This window comes from Ciconia boyciana, chromosome 10, assembly GCF_034638445.1.
Source record: "Ciconia boyciana chromosome 10, ASM3463844v1, whole genome shotgun sequence".
Lineage (NCBI taxonomy): Eukaryota > Metazoa > Chordata > Aves > Ciconiiformes > Ciconiidae > Ciconia > Ciconia boyciana.
Genome location: NC_132943.1, coordinates 26,620,489 through 26,638,626, shown reverse-complemented (window position 1 = coordinate 26,638,626; position 18,138 = coordinate 26,620,489). Strand labels below are relative to the sequence as shown.

General features: G+C 42.7%; 1 protein-coding gene across 3 annotated transcripts in view; it reads right to left on the bottom strand.

The window, feature by feature from the left end:
- LOC140657292 (oxysterol-binding protein-related protein 6-like) overlaps positions 1–16,379 on the bottom strand; it is a 129,610-nt gene extending 113,231 nt beyond the window's left edge. For all 3 annotated transcript variants that reach the window (XR_012044276.1, XM_072874089.1, XM_072874090.1), the window contains exon 1: positions 16,288–16,379. The gene's annotated coding sequence lies outside the window, so the exon portion shown is untranslated. The remainder of the gene's footprint in view (positions 1–16,287) is intronic.
- Between the last annotated feature and the right edge of the window lie 1,759 nt (positions 16,380–18,138).

The following is an 18,138-nucleotide window of genomic DNA, read 5'->3' as shown; positions in this document are numbered from 1 at the left end:
TTAGGAGTACTTTTCTAAGGATGCTGTCTTAACTATAACCCTTTTTTTCCCATGGATCATCCCAGTTCTCAAAGCCTGAGAATAGCTCCCACTAAACAGAGTAAGAGATATAACTTTAGCAATTTCTGGTGGACTTATTTAGCCACAACTGGTCAGAAAGCTCCGTTATAGTGTTGGTTTAGCTATATTTGCAAGCACTTGCAACTATTTTTGGCCAAAAAGCTTTCTCAGCCTCTATTACTTCCAGAATGGGTGGTTCTTTCTTACAAGTGTTCCACATTTTCAGACATTTTTCCCTGTCCAAGGAAAACACTCCAGTTCTCTAACATAAGAAAGCAGATTTTACCACTGAGAACACTTGAACAAGACCACCTGAGAGGCCCAGGCCACAGATAACTGACTATGAAGATGTTCTGCATCCTGAAACGCTACCACTAGCACTTAATACACCGACAAGGTCAGTGATATCCTGCCATTATCACTCAGGGGCTTTCAGCTTTCATAAAATGTACTCAGAGGCATTTTCAATTTCATAATGATGCTTTAACATACATAATATAAATAGATATGAAAAGACATTGCTCTTATTTAAGCCTGGAGGAAGAGACAACAGGTGTCATATTTCTCTATTATAAATTACTAAGCATTCTGAAATGTTAATGAAACAAGTGACAGTGGTGGACCGTATTCAGGAGATAAATAACAGGAAAATTAAAGTAAGACGTGTCCTTACAACTACTACTATTGACAGTGTGTTAATTTTATGAGGAGCTATGTGAGTAAGTGACAAGTTAAAACATTCCTTGCAGTATTTGGTGTTATGAAGAAAAAAAACCAAAACAACTTAATATGTTTTTTTGTATTTGCATTCTGGTTGCAATTTTGAGCTAATTTTTGAAAGACACTTTTGCTTGTACAGATATTTATGTGCAGGCCTTGGAGTTTACAGCACACATAGCCCTTCATCTGTTTCAGCGGGGCTCCAGGAGGACACTGCTTGAGCGTTTCAAATTGCAGGGCAGAGATATTACAGACTCACAGACTCTGGCTGCACTTGCGTATCCACACTGATCTTCAATAAAACAAATAATTGTTAAGGACTTGGTACTATACTTAGAAGTAGGAAGATAGAAAGATACTCAAAATAAACAAACAAACATGCAGCACAAACTATCAAATAATTTTAAAAGCCATATTTTTTTCATATCAAAGATTGTAAGCTGAAATTTCATACAGTACACTAGCACCAAAATGGAACAGCGTACTCTGGACATTCTGTACTGACATACAGTCAAGAGAGAAAGCATACACGGTCTCTTTTACTTAGATTAAAGGGTGACCTAAATTAACGCTGGGTTAAAGATAACAAAAAGACCTCCAGCAGTAAGCAGCTGAACATAAATCTGGTTGTTTCAATTACTGTTGTCAAGATTTCTCAGGAGGAAGAAGCACAACATTCACCTGCAATTCTATTAGGACTGATTCTGAACCTGAAGAGGAGGCATTTATTACCGTTAGTTATATACTGATGCTCAAGACAGGACACTAGACGTTTTCTTTCATGATGACATCAGATTTCATTCTTGTATCATTAAACCCCCCAGTTGCCAGGATCCTACCCACACCTCCACCCCTGCTGTTAACAACCACAGTAAGATTTTATCTGCAGTCTTGGCCAGAGCCAAGATGATGTGCTGGCTACCACAGCCCCTGATCAAACAGGGTTCATTAAGTATTCCTCCTCTCTCTGCTCACTGACTTTGACAAATCAGGGAGCACCGTCCCCACGCTGAGACCTTCTTATTCTCATGGGAGATGCTGATAATTTTGGATTTTCCAGAGCAAGATTCAACAAAATATGGACAGGATTCTAATTATAATTTTGTATGAATAAAACTGGTGACCAAAATACAAGCATCCTCTTCCCTCTGCAGGGGAGTCACACATGTTTGTGAAACAGAACAGTTATGTACCACTGCTGGAGCAGAAAATGGGATAGAGGGGTTTACTTCATGTTTTGCTGGCCATGAAGACCTAAACAGTTTGTGTCAGAAACTGCAACTCAAGTGTGGTGAGCTGACCCTGGCTGGACGCCAAGTGCCCACCAAAGCCGCTCTATCACTCCCCCTCCTCAGCTGGACAGGGGAGAGAAAATATAATGAAAGGCTTGTCGGTGGAGATAAGGGCAGTTTAATAAAAGCAAAAGCAAAGGCCGCACACGGAAGCAAAAGAAAACCAAAAGATTTTTTCTTGACTTCCCATCAGCAGGCGATGTCCAGCCACTTCCCAGGAAGCAGGGCTTCCGTACGCATAGCGGTTGCTCTGGAGGACAAACGTCGTAAGTAACGAATGCCCTGCCTTCCTCCTCCTTTCCCTCAGCTTTTATAGCTGAGTGGATGTCATATGGTATGGAATATCCCTTTGGGCAGTTTGGGTCTGCTGTCCTGGCTGTGTCCCCTCCCAACGTCTTGCCCACCCCCAGCCTACTGGTGAGGGGGGGAAATGTTGGAGAGAGAGCCTTGATGCTGTGCCAGCACTGCTCAGCAGTAGCCAAAACACTGGTGTGTTACCAACACCTTCTAGCTACCAGTACAAAGCACAGCACTATGGGGGCTGCTATGGGGAAAATTAACTCCATCTCATCAGGTTTTTCTGAACTTCTAATGCTGTACAACCCACGGTTTGAAGTCCAGCATCTCCTTTTTAAGCTTCCCTTACTGTTGTCTACTGACTTCATAGCTACTGAGGAATCTCCTAATATTATCTGACAGCAACCTCTAGGCATAAGAATAGTCCAGAAAAGTATATTGCATGCAAGAGTAATGCCAAAAGTGTAAATGATAAAATGCTACTATATTAAAATACATAAAAGATACAGCAAAAATAGAAATACAGATAAAATTTCTCCTTCTGCTCCTTGTTACCATTCACAAATTATAAACTCAGCTCATATGCAGGGCAACTCAGTATTTGTAAATTCACTCAAATAAAACCGTTGGACTGCATTGACTCTGAGTCATCTATCACCTAGACAGTGAAAACACTTTGTGATATATTTATTTATACATAAACCTTATCTCAAAAAAATATTATGTATTACAGTCATAATACTGTCATTTTTACAAATAAATATCATTTTTACAAATAACTCCAGAAAGTAATAGCAGAGGACTGAATTACAGAGAAGCTTCCAAGTTCTACTCAAAAGTGAGACCCAGTCAGTGTTTTTCAATTGAAACTTTTCATTAATGTGTATATTGCCACTGAATGAACAAAGATACTCAACTTAGCCACCTTTTCTTTTTTTTTAAAGGCACTTTAGGACAATTTCATACCCCAACATCATAAAATATTTTGTTAATCTTGACACTTATATTATCTCAATATCAACTTTCAAGTTCTGTTACAGATTTTTTTCTTCCGTTGGAGGAGAGATCACTCCAACTGTAAGGACAACAGTAATTTTCTTAAGTAACTCATTTTATTTTTGCAACATTCCTTAGTCCTTCACAATAGCTGGTAAGTCAGCGTGTAGCCAAATATGTGTCAGCAACCTTAGCCAAGATGCCCATCGCCATTTACACAGAAGAGAAACTCCCCTGCTGTATGCAATACCTGTTCCAAAATTAATCAACATCAGAAAATAGCAGTAAAGTAATTCTTGAAAGACTACCAAGCAAATACGCCAAGGAAGAAAAAAGGACTTGTAAGGTTAATTGTACTAATGCTACATAGTGACACCTACCAAATAAGTGGTTTGGGACAGCTTCCTGACTATAAAAATTCCAAAATGCAGATTAACAAGGAGAGAGGGGGGAAAAAAAAGCACTTTAGATATTCAGTTGGACATTGCAGCGCTCTGGAAAGAAAATCTCCCAATCATCCTTATTTTCTGATTTTTAACAAGCATCCTGATGCAGGAGAATTGCATCTCTTCTTTTAAGCAGGGCTTCACCCATGCATTTGGGAAAGTAAAGAAATTTACTTCCCTCACTTTATCTTTTTTTTTTTTTTTTTAAACTCTCTCTACAGCTGTGCAGGGCACTGGTCCCCAGTTCTACACCACTCCAGTCAGACCCTCAGCAAGACGACAGCAGGCAACTGTGACAAACAACTGCTATGAGTTTGAAGTCTACCATCCGTTCCTTTCAAATATTTTGTGTTTTAGTCTTTGAAACTATTTGTAAAATGTCATATTCTCTCTTAAATCTAGTAATAGCACTGGAAATGGTTTGCTTAATTTTGACTTTCTGCCATTTGCTTTCTCCTTTATGCATTTCTCTAACACTGACTTTGCCTCTTATAGCTAGATAGTTTAATAACAAAGATAGGAAAATATGGTTTTGTGTGCAAAAAGAACTGGAACACGGTACTGAATGTACTGAAGTGTGTAAAATGTTAATTACAATGAAAAATACTGAAATATGTTGCTCAGCTCACTGCAAGATTGCTAACCAAAGCATATAGCTAGAGAGGTTTGTAGATACAAGCATAGTTATAGCCGTTACCAGAACCAGCTGATGCCTGGCTGTCCAGCATGTGCTCGTGCTGCGGCTGAACAAGGTACGCAGGTTTATAAGCTCATTCAGAACAGTCCGTTGCAATCTGCAATCGAGCATAACCCAAAGGGGAAAATATTCTGTCTCTGCGTGAAGTTTCTGACCTTGCGTTCTGAACAACAGAGCCCATTTGCTAAATCATGTTCTCCTCATACCCTTTCTGAGATACACATTCCCCTTTTTTTTTTTATGTAGGTCTTCCGTAGATCATCAAGTGAAACTTCATACTACACAGTCCCTGTCAGCCACTGCTAACAAGTGAGGTTGCTCTTATGTTCAGGCAAACTTTGCAGCAACAGTAAAAACAAACATCATGGGAGAAACTTTAACAACATTCCAATATCATTATTTGCAAGATCTATCTCCTCCTAGAATGGAGCACCATTGACCTGAAGTACTTTATTTCTCTACCTCTCATCTGCCAGAGCAAATGCTGTTGCCTCCTGCATTCTGCTCATATGCGCACACACCCTTATTAGCAAAACAGAAATAATGAGCAAAACCTAAATTTTGACATTTGCTATCTTTCACTTCTGACCCATTGTGTTGCCTTTGATCATGCCACTCTTTTGCTACTCTTGATAAATCTATGGAAATAGAAATGCAAAGTGCATATTTGCTTCAGATAATAAAAAAATATTTTCTCTAATTCAAATCTACAGTATTTTCAAAAGATGTGCATAGGGATATCTAGAAGATCATTAAAGCAACAAAAAAAATTTAAAAATTAAATACGTTTGGCTTGCTGTCAACAAATTAATAGGAAACCTTTGTCCAGGGATATATAAATTATAACATTTCCATTTATAAAAATTAAACTGAAGAACAAACCCTCCACAGTACCAATACTTAAACACTGACAAATTTCAGTGACTACAAAGATAACACAAGCCATCACATTACTGAATGAGCAGAAAACTAACCCATGATAGGGATCATTTTCAGATTCTTAGGAAGTTTAATTTCCTCAAATAAAACATTCACCCTCTTAACTTGAGGTACTTGAACAAAGGCTTATAAAAATGCACCACAATTCCATAATTATTTGAGTATTTAACTCGTACACACAAGCAACGGTTGGCAATGAGAATAAAATGACAAGCACTAAGTATGCATTATACAAAATATAAAGATTAGCTGTCTGGGAAGCACACAGAAGTCAGAGAAGCCTAGAAGCCTCACGCTTCCTCATTTATCCCTTAATGGAAAAAATTGACATTAGCTGGAAAAAGTATTGATTTTCTGTGCTGCAATCTGTGGGAGCCTAAAGAATTGAAAGTCATTTTTGCAGCATACTGAGATTGTTTAAAAAGAAAAATTTCAGAGAGGTCTGCTTGAATTACTTTCTGGGTCTCACAATGCACATATACATTTATTTCTGTTCAGACTTGTCCTTCTAAATGAGAAACTCGCATTTGGAAGTTGTACCATTACATTTAAATCTGGCTCAGCATGGATGAAAGGTACAATCCACCTTGGCAGAATCACTAACATGAAGTGCAAAAATATTTCACTTGCTGCCATTAAGAAATGGCACCTTACACTGCTATTAGGCATAAGGCCCGTTAGGAAAATAACTGATTTTCCTTGGTATGCTTAACACTGTGAATTTCCAGGCGTTTTGTTCTCCAAGGCTTTTTTCCTTTCGTACTCCCCAACCCCTGACAGCCCCCACCGAGGATCTCCTGAGATGGCAAAGGACCCTCAGGAGAAGCATGGAAGACTGCATCAGCCAGGATGCACGAGGGGCAGCTGGAGGGGAGCGGCATGGAGCACGGCAGCCTGGACAAGGGGGTATGCCTGTGTCCCCAGAGGGGATCGGTGAGTCTGGGCACAGGACCAAAATTCAGAGGGGGTGTATTAATGGGCAGGGAGTGACCTGCGGAGAGGCAGAATGATAAAGACACCAAGAGCTGAGAAAGCACATCTCGGTGCTGGAAACCCAGAGAAGTAATGAACACCCCTGGTGCACTTGTCTTTAAAAAAATTAGTTTCAAAATCAGTTTGCACTCATTACATTTCTTTGTAAGAAACTAAATTTCATCTATACACAGATTTATCTAATGTTGGTGGTTTTTTCAGTGTTATAGCACACAGCTATGACACATTTTTCATGGCAAACTACCCAAGAACCAGCCAAGAAAGCAGAACTACACATTCCTCAAGATATCTGCGGCCTAAAGAGCAGTTTGTTTCCATCGGCTTTCAACATGGGAATGTTGCCAGAGATGTTAAAGTATGAAATGAATAAAGCTGCCATGCCCTCCACAAGCATGTTCTGCATTTCTCAGCATTGAGCACGGTGTCCACAACCAGACAAAGCAGAAGAACAGAAGAAAGAAAAAAGAGAGAGAGCTTACCATTGAACACATGCAGTGGCATCAAGAAATAAAATTTCTTTATTATGAGTTACTGCTCCTTTTCTAGAGAGCGCTATTAGCCTAATTTACACCAATCCCAGCTTAAATAGTTCTGGTTTACTGTACTTAAAACCCCTTCAACTGATGTAAGTTAGCATACTTCTGTTGTCCTCATCACCATGTTTATCAAGTCCTTATTGTTAGTCCCTACCTATTTTTTATATAGCGTTATTCTTTGCTGCATCTTTGAAATTATTTTTACTGACTTACTACAAATAACACAAGTGAAAAAGAATGAAGAAAATGTAGAAAATGCTGAAGTCAATATAATTAAACTTTACAAAAGAATGCTGTGTAACTTAAAAATAATTCAAATAGCAAACAGTATATAGAATAGTAAAGAGAAATAGCACAGTTCTATGACTGACATTATTTGATAGCTTTATGCAAAATGATTGAGTTAATGTGTTCACAAAGTTAAGATTAAAGCATAAAAATTCACAAATACTGAATAAATCTCTCAAAATTCTAAAGAACATTGAGGGGAAAATCTAATAATAAATATATCAGAAAGTAATTATACCAGAAATAGCATAAGGTGGCAGGGGCCAATAATACCACAGCGTATTTGCACCACGAGCTGGCAGCCAAGGGCCACTACACTCTGGACCGGACAGCGAGCAGGTGTCAGAGCTGGAGGCAACGATCCCTCCCCCCAGACCGTGCACAGCCCTGGTACAATGCATTCACAGTTTGAATAACATTTCAACTATTAGAAAGTGCACACATCATAGAGGGCAAGTACGTATTTGGATCTATAAAGGTGGTACAGTTAGGAGAAAAATGAGGCAGTCAAGAAGGCACAAAATGTCAGGAGAACTATGAGCAGCGATCTGTTACACAGCCTCTGGGGAACCGGTCTAGGCATTTCAAGTGGGAAACCTAAAACCTAAGGGTATTAAGAAAGATATCACAGCTTTAGGAAAGGCCAAGTGATTACAACATGGCTGTTTTACCACCTCCTCTACCTGCACTTACTGTTCATAGGTTCATGTTACATGGATTTGGCAAAAATATTATAAAAAACTAAAGAAAATTACGAATTGGAATTCGTAAATTTTGAAGACAAATAATCTGCCACTCTCTCTCCTCTTCCTAGTGTAGCTCACAAAATGTTACTTAAATTTGTAGCACATTTTCTCTTCTTCAGGCAGATGGACACACAGCAGCTGTTATGGAGAGGGTAAGAGCTATGAGCCCAAGCTGCCACGTTCATCGTTACATTTAAGAGCAACCAGCTACTTTGCAGATCCAACAGCAACCTTGGCGTCACCAGAAATGGAAATTGAAAAGCGTATCATAGATTACTTTTGAAACTGCTTCTATTCCTTAAACTCACAGACACTGCATAACCTTGTGGAGCTATTGAAGAGTCCTGTAAGGGTCTGAGGGTTAGTCACCGTGGCTAACTCTAATCCTCATACTCTGACCTGGTTTGAGGCCTGCCCCATTAATCCTCAGCTCACATTTCACAAGAAAACACAACCATTATTGTATTAATTAGAGATAGAAGCCACTCTAATCATCAATTGTAAGCTCTGTCATGCAACAGTATTTATGGTGACTGGGAAGGGGACAGAGTGTGCAGCTACTAAAGAAAATACCTTGTAATTTTTTCTTTAAAGGTTATTTTGCATTGCATGTCACTCTGAATTGTATACTGCAAACTGACCACGGGTTTTCTATGTAGGCTACACTACCAGTCATAGGAGGGACTGAGAGAAGCCTGCGCAGTGGACCACCATATATTTTACATTTAGCTTCCCATAGCATATCTGCACACCCACACAAATACAGGTCATAGCTAAGGAGCTTTATAGAACTTTTTTTTTTTAGTCAGAGAATGGGTTATTTTCACCCGTGATTATGTCACCCAAGAACATTAAACCAGGTAGCAACTATGACCTGACCATAGTTACCAGAAGTTACATGCACAAAAAAGCACAGTTGTCAGGTGCAAGTGAACTTGGAAAGACAACTTGCATTTAGCCAGTGGGAACAGGGGAAAAAGAAGATGGATTTTATGCATCAACAGCCATCACAATGAAAGACACAGAATGTGTATGGCTACAGAGCTAACATTCCAGTACCAGGGGCACACCGATACTTTACATCCAGACTCATCCTCCACGTACCCTACAGCTCCATTTCATATCATTCCCATCCTTCTGTTTTCTGCAAACATCTTCTGAAGAAAGCTTGTTTTCCAGAAACAGATTAAAACCAAGAAACACAGACTTTAAACACAAAAGAGACATAATTACTTCCCAGAGGGATGCGTGTGTCATGCTCACATTGGGGTCAGAGGGACGCTAAGATGACTCAACACCAACTGCCAGTTTCAGATCTCAACAAGCTGTTTTATTTTGAAGCTTTTTCCTTGTAATCAAGTATCATTTCCACCATCAGCCACCACCTTCTCATCCAACTGACCCACTCCACTCTGAAGGAAACGTTTGTCAGTAAACTAACCATTTCAGCTTCCCATTTACAACCTGAAAGTCCCTTTATCTGGTACATTTGTTGCAAAATCACTGATGGAGAACTACAGAAATGGCCTTTCCAGTTTCCTCAGAAGATCAATCCTTATATGGCTAGCCAGCACCCTAAATATAAAGGTATAAAAGAAAATAAGTTGCCCCCCACCACTTTCCTAAAAGTTTTCCTACTCTAGAAAATAAGTTAATCAAAGAAACTTTTATCTTGTGGCCAGAACCTCAAAAATCATAATCTGAGAAGATGAGCCACGGTCCATCTGGATTCGTTTCTCTCCCATTTCTCAAATCACAGTGCCATTACTTTCCAAACAAGATACTGAATTTTATTTTCAAAGACAGGATGGGAAGAAACAGTTAAAAGTTGTTTTCCTGAACAAGATCACAGGGGTGTCAGGCAACCCTGAGTAGGTCAGGCATAAAAATGCTCATACAGAAGAAGTGGGGACAAGAGCCCATCTGCGGTCCCACCGCAGAACCAGGCTGACCACACACGGGAGAGAGACGGTGAAGGCAGAAGTGAATTGGGAAGAGCAATCACCAGCTTGGAACCGTTCCTGTAAGATGTCCACAGAAACTTCTCTTGACCCAAATCCTGTTTAGCATCGCCCACATTGGTTTGTCACAGGGGAATGGGGTGGAGTAGTTGCAAGAACAGAAAGACATCACTCTGTGTCACATAATCTAGTTGTGTTTTACTAAGCAGGATGGGTGCGGCATTTCTGTTCCAGCTTGTCTATTCTATGACACACAGAAATCAAGGACAGGTGGCACTGCCACCAGAGACCCTGGGGAACAGAACGCTCACCCCAACTGCTCAGTGTGTCCAATTCCTTGCCGGTGGCCTGGACCTCACACCAGACTGTTCCCCTCCACCTCAGCCTCCCAAGCATCAGAGGCATGTGCATGTCCCATGTCATGCTCCCTCATCTCCCACACCTGGGGCTACTGCTGCAATTATTTATTGCTTTCTCGTTTAAACTGTCAGCATGAGCCGTCAAAGGTCTCACCAATTCCACAGACCATATCTAAGGTCAATTAGCAGTCACCACCAAGGTTTCTGTAGCTCTTTGGTCTCCCACCCCAAACGTGTCACAGGAAGTGTGAAGTTAGCAACAGTTACAGAACAAAGTTCTACTATTGTTTTTTCATTTTCCAGGATTAATCAGGTCAGCTAGAGCTGGGCACATGTAGCCAAGGTCTACTCTGTCTGGGCAGGTAGCCCTCAGCCCATGGCACAGGTTTCATACAGCCTTTTCTTTGGGCAACTTGAACTTATTCCATTTCTCAAAAGAAAACTTTTCAGTTCATCATCTGAAAAAGGGTATCACAGCCTTGAAACATTCTTGAAACACAAGTCTTGAAACACAGTCTTGAAATTGATCTATAGATCATTCTTACACCAACGTTATTTACTTTGGGTTTAGTTGTTTTTATAACAAAGCAATCCCAGATATATGTCCTACTGTACTGATGTAAAGGATCTAATACATTATTTTAATACCTTTGAATCCTTCACAAACATAATTCACTAACTTAATTGGAAATCATATATGCTATAGAAAAGCTTTGTACCAACAGAACAGCATTTGCATTAGAGGGTAGGACTACATTCAATACCACATACAGACAAATTAATCCAGCCTTTTAAGTAAAGAATGGGTAAGTTCCTTAGCATCTCTGCTTGGACTAGAAACATGCAAATCAACAGGGACTAAGCATAGCTTTTGTGATTTTTGTGATTTTCACAATTTTCATGTGAACTGAAAAGTACGGGGTTTTTTATATAGTTTATAGGCTACAAGCATTTCCATCTCTCAATTTCCACTGTAAAACAGGGAAAATAAAACCCTTATTTTAGCAGAGTTATGAATGCAAGCAGTCAGATCGCACTGTGAGAGATCATAACCAAGACTGGACTTCCTATCTGCTAAATTCTGGGTAAATTCAACTGATCCACTTGATTCTCAGCATCCCAAAATAAGGAGGAAAAGATTCATTGGAGTGGGGGGAGGGCTTAAACTTCACAAATGTAAAATATTTGATTGAGGAACATAGAACCTTTAAGAGATGCCCAGGGACCTCACCCTGCTAGAAATACAGACACCATCCCCCAGCAAGAAGACAGCAAGAAAACCAAGTTTCCCAGAAGGAAATTGATTTTTTGGTAGAAAACTTAATCTTTGACTCTAATGCAACATGACACCTGCTACTTGAATTTCTTGCAACTCTACAGTAAGCTCACAATCAACTAGAGATTTCTTTTCTTTACACCTCAAGTTAATGTATCCATTATTTCCTTTAAAACAAGTACTCCCAACTAGTATTGAAATATATTCACCTTTAAGGAACTCAGAAAAACCCAATAAGGGAATTATTTAACTTCGTTTCAAAATGCAGCTGTTCCCTCTGCTACAGTGAGGCATTTCTAAGGATCATTATAAAGCTCTCCTAATCTTTAGGACATTACAGCTGCCATACATTCCAGACCCATCCTCTTACTCTTCTTCAATCTCCAACTTCCTCCTCCTCCAAATCTTCTCTTTTTAAAGTTACAGGTAACAAGTAACGAGATACACTCTCTTTTGGTTTCTGAGTTGATGATGGAGGGGCTCACATTGAAACCATTTAAACAGCCAGTCTGTAGCTTTCTCAGAAAGACAAGCTTGGAAATTCAGCAGCTCCCTCCCTGCTGCTACCACCCCTAACTGTATATAGCCCTCAGCACATACTGACACATTTTACATGGAGCCAGCTCCTAAACTAGCTGGAAATTCTGTAGGATGAACACACATACTCCAGAAAAAAATAATTCAGAGTTTCTAAGCACCGTCTATTTTTCATTGTAAATAGAAAATAGTAGTGTCTGGGTTTTGCCTTGAATACCAAACCAGTTAGAATTATAGAACAATTTAGGCTGGAAGGAACCTCTGGATGTCACTTGGTCCAACCCCTCTTAAAAAAAAGAAACACACACACCCCCCAAAAAAACCACTTCAACCCTGTTTTTTCCTCTTTCAACAGTTGTCTCTAGTATTTTGGTATTGTTCACTTTTTTCCTCCCTTAATATCTTAACAAGTCTATTCAGCCCAGAAGTTTCCCTAAAAGACATGAGTTTGACTGTCTATACACGATAACTCCCGTGGTCTTCTCCTGTCTTCCACATTTCACGTTTAGCTGTCCTCCCTTTGACCAGCTTATCAGCTGTCAGCACCAAAAGGTTCTTCCATCATTTTTCAGCTCTTCTGAAAGGAGTAACACCAAAAGAGGGATATGCTAGAAACACCATTCACCAGGATGCATACAGCAGTGGCAGCATTTAAAGAAAACTTTTAACCGCTCTCATGTCTGTATTTTGACTTACAGAAAACAGCTGAAAGCTGTAGGCTTGTATTTACAGCTCAGAAAACCTAGGTGTGGAGATAGTGAAATTAATTACAAACATACATAAATAGCACCATTCATAGCATGAACACTACTATAATTTCATATTCCTTAATATTTCATAATACTACAACCAAATTCAGTTCACGATACCTGGCACCTCATAATGCAACTTCCTCCCTGTCAGACTTCCTACAGCTGGGGAGTTGTCTGTCTGTCACCAAAGCCACGTTCTGAATCTGCCAAAAATCCAATATCCCTCACATGGCCTGAGCATGTTTACTTTCATTTGTATATAGTACCTGTTGCTGCTTCCTTCAACATCTAGAACCTTGATATTGCAAATCCGTTTAAAAAAAAGTAAGCATTTACTTTAATATTCCACTGGGAAGGATTTTTTTTTAATCTCATTAAACTCAGCTTAATAAAGAAACACAAGCCTGAAGGAAATTCTTGGAGAAATTCCTTTTAGAAGTACAACTGCCCAGAGTAACATTTCCCATGAAAATTATCTATAGAAACTGCTGCCTTTTCCCATGCCAGCAGAGTCAAAAGCTTCAAAACCAGCAAGCATTTAGTTACCAGGAAAAAAACCTGAAAAATAAAGCCTCCCAGTTTTTAGTCATCACGTACACCAGAAATCTCTGGGAACTGTTTGAATTGTTCAGTGTTCAATATTAGAAAAGACAGGGATAATGGACAATTATTTTCTACCCTATACATGAGGCATAGGGTTAATTAAACCATTGGGACAGGCTCACTGTATATACACACACACCCCCCCGCTTCAGCAGGGAAGCACTGGCAGTTCCCTTCCCGTCTCCCACTGCAATACCAGTACCAGCAACAGCAGGTTCTCCAGCATGGCACAGAAGGACTGACCTGGAGGACTAATGTTCCTTAAGAAATACAACCCTCCTGAGACAAAGCCGCGTGGTACTAGAAGCGTAAGTTCTCAGGAAACTAAAGAAGTATATGCACAGAGAAAGCCCATGCTGATATCGCATGTATTTGGCAAAACAAGAGCAAAAACATTCACTCCTGTCACACTGAGAAGTCCAGTGGTAGGCTGTACTTCAGACAAAATGTGAAGCACCAAGGGGTAGACACAGGTACACACCCCACACGCAGACAGGCGCCGAAGGACTGAAGGACAATGAAGCAGTACTGTGAACACCTCTGCCTTCATCTCCAGCACGGATTGAAGGAAGAAGTGCCGAAGGAGAGCAGCCCCCATCTCCAGCAGCACTTGCAATAGAGCAAGAGGTGGGGTGACTGCTGAGGAAGTCACAAGGCTTTCCATAGCCATGGTGGCTTTGTAGTAAGGTCTGAATGGCTGCTCAGTTAACATCTGTGAGCAAAGTTCTGGTTTTGATGGTTGTAAAAAACCACATCCAAACATACAAATACATATATATATATATATACACACAGTACAGCCCTTCAACACCAGCACTTGAAAAAATCCCACTTGTTCCTACAAGTAGATGAACCAATGTTTTGTTACTCCTGGGTGGAACTGAAACAAAATAAAGACTAGAAAAGCAGCAATAGAAACTTGGAGCATCAGAGAGATTTATGAATAAGCTGCCAGAATGGGCTAAGAACAAAAAAGGGCCAGCAATAAGAAAGACTGCTAACAATATGCCTAACAACACGGCTCGCAAGCACTATGGAGGACCCGGGAGTGTAATAGCAAACTAACAGGAAGTGGAAGAAGCGAGCTTGCGGAACTGCAGTACAACAAAAGGTACTCTTCCAGCCCTCAGTGGCACGGGAAAAATGTTCAGAGGGTCTTCAGTCACAAATCCTGCAATATTTTTTTTTCCAGATATACATCCTACCGTTTACTTGTACAGAAAAAGTAGTTTAAATATAAACCTCCTTAGGGTATTTTAAAAAATAAATGTTGCGCATATCTCTGTTAATTTATCTAAAATGGAGAGAAAAGAGAAAGTAGTCCTCCTCTTGCGTAGTTTTTAAACAGAATTAAAAGAAAACTCTATTTACTATATATACATAAAAATAAATGTTTTATTCAACATATGAGATGTGATCCACATCAACCACATCTGCTTAACCTCTAAAGGTCAAGGTCATGTCATTTATACCAAGATTTAAAAAGTCTAATTATAGTATCTACAGCTATATGGACAGAGAACGGTTATTAGAAAAGAACTATTATAAACCAAACACAATTATATTATACAGAAACCATTAGATATTTGACGAGATTTTAATCTTTGAGCTGGTGTCATTCTGCAAGGTAATCATCTGGAGAACGGAAAATCTGTTAGGAATGCAATTAAATGTACTAGTCCCATTAAAATTGAGCTGATATAGTTAATTGTAGTCCTAAAATAGCTATTTCCTCACACCTTCACTAAGCGATTTTTTTTCATCTACTGAGTAAGAGTCTATTTAAGGAACACTTTTCACTTAAACTCTCTAATAAGATGTGTGAATACTTTTGTCCTGTTACCTTACCCCATACAAGTTGCACTGCAGTTTGCTGTTCGACCTTGGATTCCTAATTCGCGCTGAGAAGTACAGCAAGGTCTTTTGTTTCAGTTACTATTAGTCCGTAGTATCTGCATTGCTGAAGCTTTTGGGAAGAATATCAACAATGTAGCCTTGCAGCACACTAAAGCAGTTATAAAATAAAGTGAAATGCCGGACCAATGGCAAAACCCACGTCAGACGGTCATTTTAAGCATCAGCACTTCTGGGAAGCAGGTAATTTCCAAACAACTGTTTCAATGAATCCATACATATTCAAAGTACTTGCAAGGGTTTTGCAGCATTGCTAGCAGATTGGGAATACAGGCCACTCCTGCCCTTGGTTGAGAGAGACAGAGGATGAAAACAAAAAGGTACCCTAAGAGCGTACCAACTTAGCAATGTCCGATCTACAATTCATTCTCACCGGCCAGGCAGTTCATTGGGGCATTTGAAATTGCTCTGCATGGGAGGGGGGAAAAAACGCGACTTCGGGGAGCGACAATTACGCCGCCGGGCTGGGGCTGTCACCAGCGCATCCCGCTGCGCGGGTCCCCTTACGTAACCCAACCCCGTCCCCGTCCCCGTCCCCCCCCAGGTCCGGGCGCGCCGGCTTCGCCCCGGGGCCGGCCGCAGCTGCCACCGCCGGACCAGGCCACAGCCCCCGCACCGGGCCCGCCGCCACCGCGCCCGGCCCGCTCCCGCCTCCCACGGCGGCACCGCCGCGCCCCGCCACCCACCCCGGCACCCGGCCGCGCCGCGCAGCCCCCCGCGGGGCCCGGCGCCGCCGAGCCCCGGCTCCGCCGCGCGGCGCGACCCGACCCGCTGCTCCCCAGCACGGCCTGTCCCGCCGCTCCGGTCCCGGGCCCGAGCCGCTGGCCCCCGCGCCCCGCCCGTGCGCGCCCCCGGCGCCGCCGCTCAGCGCCCACCTCCTCGCCGGGATCCGCGGCGCATCCCCGCTGCGGCCCGGGCGGCTGCGCCCCGCCGCTCCCCGCGCCCGCCCGCCGCAGTTCCCCGCCCGTCTGACGGAGGGAGGGAGGGAGGGAGGGAGGGGGCGGGAAGCCGCGCCGCCGCCGCCGCCGCCGCAGCCCCGCCGAGCCGCCCCCCGCCCCCGCCCGCCGGCCGGCCAAGGTGCCCTCCGCGCCGGCCGGCACCCACCTGCGGCGGGCGGCCGCTCCGGCGGGGGCCGCCCCGCGCCTGCCCCCGCCACGCCGGCGGCAGCGGGCCGGGCCCGGTGAGAGGCACCGCGGGGCTGGGCTGAGCGGAGGGGGCAGGCAGCGCCGGGATGCTCCTGCCGAGCGCGGCTGCGGCCCTCTGCGCGCCGCGGCGGGGCGGGGCGGGGCGGCGCCGGGGCACGGCACGGCACGGCACGGCACGGCACCTCGCCGGCCGCTCCCGCAGCCGGCCCGGTGCGCGAAGCGAAGCCCGGATTCAAGTCGATGCCGGCGCGCCGGAGAAACGGGGCAGCGGCGGGGACCGGGAAACGGGCTTCGGTCATGAGATCAGGTCTAAAATTATACTGGAAAGCACGTGGGCAACGACGGGGACGTGCTGAAGCAAGAGGGTCCTCCGTGCCGCGGGTGGGAGGGTGCTGTCAGACAAAGGGATGCCGTTCAGAGACCCGGGCGCAAGTGCAGAGCAGGGCTGGCAGCAGCCGCGGTAAGGGCCTTTCCCCACAGTGGCTTGGTAACGCAAGCACGATACCCAACATTGCACCGTCACCCTCCCCGCAGCTTTCATTGCGTTAGCTGATTTGGTCTTTGTCACCCAGTAATGGGAGGTTGTTGAAAAAAACACATTACATACTCTTGAAAACAGCCAGAGAAATTACTGCCTTAGTTTGATCTATCTCAGCTTTCTTTTCTTTTTTTTCTGTAGATCCTCCATCACAGCTTTCACGACATCCTTGACGGCTTAGACACACCTTTGGAAATGGGAAGCTGGACTGTCTTGTGTAGAGAAGCGACTGAGTGGCACAGGTCACCCTGCTGTGGAGGAGGACAGGTTGCAGACACACCTATCTGGTTAAAGACTCACCTCTGGCACCCTGGTCCTTCTGCTAGAGCCTGGTCACTCCCTGGCCCTAGGGCTGGCACACTGTCCTGTCCTCTGGGGATGGCTCTGAGGCCTCTCTCAGCAAACTGGACTCCTCCTGGCTGTCCTATTTAAATCCTCCAGCTTAGCCCTGCTGTCTGGCTCATGGTAACAAGATGGGAAACATATTCTGTCATCCAAGAAAATCAGTTGAAATCCCTGGAGAACTAGATGCCACTGCCAGCAAATTTCAACAAGAGAAGGGGGGAAAATGGCAAATTCCTTGGAAAAAGTAGAGAGAGTTACAGGATTCTAGAAATCTAATTATTGAGCCTACACTATTTATTACGCAAAGACAAACAGGCTGCGTGATGCTGGTTTATGTTTTCCCCATTTCTCATACTGGCAGTTCCAAATGTGGCAGCATCGTTGTGCAGCAAAGGATCATTCTGGGGACCCTGGCATACAAAAAGCCATGGCTGTTTTCCTATTGAAGCGGAGACCTCCAGAGAAGGTTCCCTTGAGACAATATTTTTAGTGTAACTTCTAGGATAAGCTTCTCAGAAAAAAATGTTTTATTCTCTCAGCTGAACCTGCAAGTCTTATTCTGAATGTGGTTCAATAAAGTTAGGGAATTCATTAAGTAACACAATTTTTTATTTTCTGTGTTCAGTTTCCAAAAGTTGAAGCAGGAAAAACATTAAGCAAGATTTTGGGAGGTGTCAGAGTAAGTTTTTGTATAAAAT